We start from the raw sequence: 5633 nt of genomic DNA on the forward strand, positions 1-5633 counted from the left end.
ACAGAGAAGAATCTACAGAGCAGGAGAAGCAAAAGGTGAGCAAGACGCAGCCCAGGGCTAGAAGACACTAAGAAAACACGGGGAACTGAAAAAATGAAGTTACCTGCAAAGGATCCGAAGTGAGGGTGGCAAGGGGGCGGGGAGGGAAGTCGGGGAGGTTCAGAGGCAGGACCCCCCTCGGCCCGCGGCCGCCCCGGGAGCTGTGCGTGCATACGCCATGCACACCAGGCAACTTTATTATTCACTGGCACGCTCACATGAAGCCACGCATCTCTCCCCAAGTTATATTTATAGCTGTTCCTCAGAGCGAACGCAAATGAAACAATACATTATTTTCCTAAGGGAGAAAAACCCTTCCCGCTCTCCTGCCGGAGAGGAGAGCAGCGCGCCCGGCACCGCCTCTTACCCGGGTCCTGCCGAGGGCTGCCGCCGGCTCCAGCCGTGCCGAGCCAGCATCAGAGGAACGGGAAAGCGGCCGCTCTCTCCATCTCACCATGAAACGTCTCAGCCGGACCGGAGGAATCAGGGAAGTCTCTCTGCAGTCCTCGCTCGCCTCCAGCCTAGGTTTATTTTTTTCCCCTCCGAAGAGCTACTTCTCCGCTGCGACCTGCTCCTCTCCTAACTCTGCCCTGCCCACGCCAGCGCTCTCCTTCTGCCTCTGCCTCTCAGAATTTTTTTGCTCCCAGGAGCGTCCATCCCACGGAGTGCTGATGTGCCTTCGTGGCTCAGCGACGGGTTTAGGTCTCCCCTTCCTGCCTGGCTCCCTCCTCCTCTGGCATTATGTGCCCGTGCCCCTTGCTGCCCCCCTGCTCTAGTCCCCAGATTCCCCCTCTCCCCGCCACTCTTCCTCCCGGTGCGCTCCGCTCCCTTTCCCTGGCTGCCTCTCCCCCTCGCTGATTGCTATGCAGTCTGTAGCTGAGAAGTCAGTAACTCCGTGGTAGGATCCAACAGCTTTCCGCTACTTTAGCCCATCCTCGCATGTGAGCTCAGAGCTGCGGAGCCGCCATGGGGGAGACACAGCAGCCATGGCAGCGGGAAGGGGATGCTGGGGCTGCCAGGTGCCCCCGAGGAGGTGGATCCTCCTCCTGGGCTGCTGCACAGAGGTTAAATAACTACCGTCAGAGGGTTCTTTCCCACCTGGATTTGGGGTGCTGGGCTGACACCTCGCCCTGAGGAAAGGCCAGGCTCTCCCAGCTGGTGCAGCGTGTTTGCTGTGTGGCATTGCCTCCCCACTCTACAGAGCAGGTGATTTCCTGCCAGGATGAGTGATGCTGGGACAGGAGCTGGACACGGAGAGACCAGCCCTCAGGGCTCCAGGATAGTGCACAGCCATCCCGGGAAACCTGTGCGAGAAACCTCCTTTGGGTCTCCATGGCCAGGAGCATCTCAGAGGCTTTAAGAAGGTCGCTTCTTGGTGACAAGGAGAGAAGGCAGGGGACTCTGCTGCAGCAAAGACAGAGGCTGAAGAGGCCCCTGACCACACAAACAGCGGCTGTAGGCACAGGGTCCTGGACAGCCCTGCTCCAGGACAGCGTTTTGAGGACATGGTTTCCCTCTTGGTGTCTCATATGCTGTCCCCAGTGTTAAGGCCTGTGCTGAGAAGTCAAAAAAGATTTTAAAAAACCATTTTTTTTGAATCTCCTGTGAGCCCAAATCCTGCAAGGACCATGACCCTCCCTCCCAAAATCCTCCCAAGATGTGGTACATGGGATGACCCCTGCACAACCTGTTGTGGAGCCTGCTGTGCCCTGCCAGTACTGGTGAGTGCCGGTGTGGTAAGCATAGCTTGCTCCCAAAACCCGGAGCACATCAGCCTCCTGAATGGGTCAGTTCACCCCAGTGCACCCATGGCTGCTCTCTGCTGCTCCTGGGGAGCTGCTGCACCTGGATGGAGCAGGGCCAGCCTGTCCATCCCCTCTGCAGCCATCCCTATGAGGATCTCTTTCAGGTTCAGAGGGGTTCTTACTTTCCCAAAAGTGCTGTCTCAGGCCTGTCTCTTTGGCAGGTACCATCCCTCTGGCACCAAGAAAGGCCTCTCCTCTTCATGTGGTGAAGGGATGAAGATGGGGCTGAGACATCTTGCTCCTTCCCACAGCGGGCAAAGCCATCAAGTGCCCTGTGGCCACCTCAGCTTCAGGTCGGATTTCACCCTCTCTGCCTTTCGCTCCTCATTGCTGGCTCTTCCCAAGGCCTCACCACATTTCCCTCTGCCTTTGTGGCAGGAGGATGGAGAGCTGCACCTTGTGCATGGTGTGGCAGCCTGGCACTGCCAAGGGACAGGTGGCACTTCCAGAGCCAGCGAGAGGGGCGTGGGGACGCCACACTGAGGACGTCATGGGCCCCTTGGTGTCCTTGTGCCCCCCAAGTGGCGTGGCCTGACCGCCCCATGGCCGCCGGCCCCAGCAGCGGGGTGGCTCACACTCGCCGCCCCCGCCCGTCTCCACCAGCACCGTCTTTAATAAGAAGTGTGGAATATTTTAGCACCTATGTAAAAGCCACCACAGACGGTGGTGGCAGCCGTTGCCAGGGAGACGCTCCCAAAAATAGCCCCACTCCGCCAACCTTTCCCAGTGCCGCTGGGGGGACTGAGGGATGGAGGGATGGAAGGGTGGAACGAGGGATGGATAAAGGGAGGGATGAAAGGAGGGAAAGAGTCATAGAGATGGACAGAGGAATCTTTGGAGGGATGAATGGAGAGGAGTGAAGGGTGGTTGAAAAGATGGAGGGAAGAATGGATTGAGAGAGAGAGGGAGAGAGGGATGGCTGGAGATGGATGGAGAGATGGGTGCAGCAGAAAGCAAGAGCTCCTGGGAAGGTGAGCAAATGCTGCGTGCCCCTTCTCCTGCCTGGGCATGAAGAGAAGAGCTGCCTCTATGCCAGCAGCCCCTACTTGGACACGTGTGGTCCTGCACTCCTGTGACACCAGCTAAGCCAGCACAAACCCTCAAGCTCTCTCTGCGCTGAGCAGGTCTGGCTTTGGGAGTTTAAACCAGAGAACAAAGTTTTGGGCCCCTTAGCACCTGCCATGCTCCCAGTGTGATCTTCTACCAACCATTCCATCTCTGTGCCCAGTGTTCCAGCGCTGCCCAGCCAACCTGACCTGGTCATGGGGGGAGAGATAGTGACACATGGGGGTGACCCATGGTGCTCAACCCCACCGTGCTCCCCAGCCCCTCTGGGAATGCAGAATCATTTCCCTCTCTTAGACAAATCCCTGAGGCTGCCCACTCTCCCAGGAGGTCTGGATGCAGCCTCAGATACATCCTGCAGCAGAAATGAAGGGAGACACTTGGAGAACCACCAGGGGCAAAAGTGGAGAAGCCTTCCTGGTAGAAGGAAACAAATGTTTTAGTGATAAGGAAATGCCCTTTGTCCCTCTTCTCATCCCATAGCCATCACCTGACAGGCAGAGGTGGAGAAGGGCCCTGGATGCAGCTGCTGCTGCCTGGCCCAGGAGCTCTGCAGGAGGAGCCTTCCAGACCAGCTAAGGCAGAGAGGGAAACCCCAAAAATAGAACTAAAGGAGGAGGGGGTGGGGGGGGGGGAGAAAAATAAACCCAACAACCCCAAAATCTCATTTTTAATATCAAATCCCAGCTCACTTGCCTCCTTGTCACCCTGGCGACATTCCTTGTGGTCACCATGGAAACGGGAGGCATAGAGAGAGCATCACCATGCGGGGTGGTGGCAGCACCCGGCATTATTTTGGGAGGCAGGGAGACACCCGGCGCAAGGCGCTTTGCATGGTGGCAGGGCGGGAGGAGGCAAGGTTTATTTTTACTTGGCCCCACTCCATGTGCCAATTTTTTCTTCTCTAAGAGCCTGGGTGTCCCTTGCCCTGCAGCAGCTTTCCTGTGGCCCTCATGAGCCACACAGGGATGGTGTTCCATGGGGACAGCCCAGCCCTACCACCCTGTTCCAGCTGGGTGAGCTTGATTGGGCTGCTCCCATGAAATTCCTCTAATGGTCACCTCAGCTGGTGGCTCCTGGTGCCAGAGCAGAAGGCAATGCTGGGAGTTGGGCCCATCAGTTCTTCTTGGGAAGGTGCAAGATGAGGAGAATAAACCTTTGCCACCCCTCTGCAGGGGACTTCTTCCCTTGGCTGGGACAAGAAGCTGCAAAGAGGAGTGCAGGGACAAGACAAAGACGAGAGGGCTCTGGCATTGCACACCAGGGGATTGGAAGGGGATCTCTTGGAAGAGAGGACCCCAAATCTGTTCCTTCCCCCCATCGCTGCTCCATGGATGGAGCCTACCTGCAAAAGGACCTGCAGGACCAGCAGGGCTGGGGCTTGGCTTCCAGCAGCACCCACACAGCCCTGTGAAGCCCCGCTGAAATCCCAGGCAGCTCCACTCTGATGTCTGGAAACCCAGTTCAGGCAGTCCCTGCCCTTTGCCAGGCGTCTCCTTTGCTCTAACCTGCCCTTGTCCCACCGCAGCAGCCTCTGCCTCAGTGCTCTTGCTGGGGACAGGCAGGGATGTCTCCAGTTTCGCGGGGCTGAGCAGGTGTTTTCCTGGCCTGTGAATCCATCTGGAAAAGCCCCATGATGCAGGTGCTGGAGCGTCAGAGAGGGAAAACACAACTGCCAACCTAATGGGCAGGGAGGAAATGTATGCAAATATATTCAGAAAGGGAGCGGTGATGCTAATAGGCTTGTTAATCCTCTCGGAAAGCACCAGGAATAATATTTTTACACTTTGGTCGTTAAGGATGTTACTCCAAGCAAGCCCATAAGGACAGAGAGAGATGTGTAGGGGATGGCCACGTGTCGTGGCTGGGGACAGGGAGGGCAGCAGCCAGAGCCAGCTCTGGGACAGGAGCAGGCAGGATCACACAATCCAAGAGTAACCAAATTAGACCCACAGCCAGATGTGATTTGCTCAGGGACAAGGAGACAGATTACAGCTTCCATTAGGTTGTACTAAAGCAACTTTAAATTAGTGATTACATATTGACTATCTAATTGCTGGATCTCCCTGCTGCTGCCATGAGATCTCCCTTTGTAACTGCTGCTCCGAGGACAAGGTTCATCCAAAACAAGCTGGTCACCCAGCTTAATACATTTTCAAATGTATTAAAACTTTTTACAGTCACTGCTGAGCTCCTTTCCATGAAACCTACAAAACCAGCAGCAACCACGCGCTTCTTTCACTCAACACATTCCCCACGTTATTTGTAACCCTCTTGAAGGAATCCAGGATTAATATTTTCAGTGAAGTTTGTTTCAAACCAGCCCTTGGGAGGATCTTTTCTGTGCTCAGGGATCCACACTGCTCCAGACAGGGCACCTGAAGGAAGGGGTGCCTGGTGGGGCAGACACCAGGGAATGGCTGTCCATGAACAGCTGTGGAAGAGCCGCAATGGCTGGATAATTCAAATATCTCTCCACTCCTTCTTTGGCTGCAGGAGCCAAGGCAGAGCACTGGTGAGAAGGTGCTGCAGGTGGGATGGGGCCGGGCAGGGCAGGGAGCAGAAGGCTGCCGATGGAAGCAGGACAGAGGTTACTGCGCCCGTGGCGAATATCCCTGGAAAGCCTGGCCCTCCTCTGGCCGGAGGGTGTGTCCTCAAGGCCAGAGGATGCGAATCCTGTTCCCTCTGCCTTTTCCCCTTTAACCACACTTCCGTGTGTAACTT

The sequence above is a fragment of the Camarhynchus parvulus genome, chromosome 1A (genome assembly GCF_901933205.1).
Source record: "Camarhynchus parvulus chromosome 1A, STF_HiC, whole genome shotgun sequence".
NCBI lineage: Eukaryota > Metazoa > Chordata > Aves > Passeriformes > Thraupidae > Camarhynchus > Camarhynchus parvulus.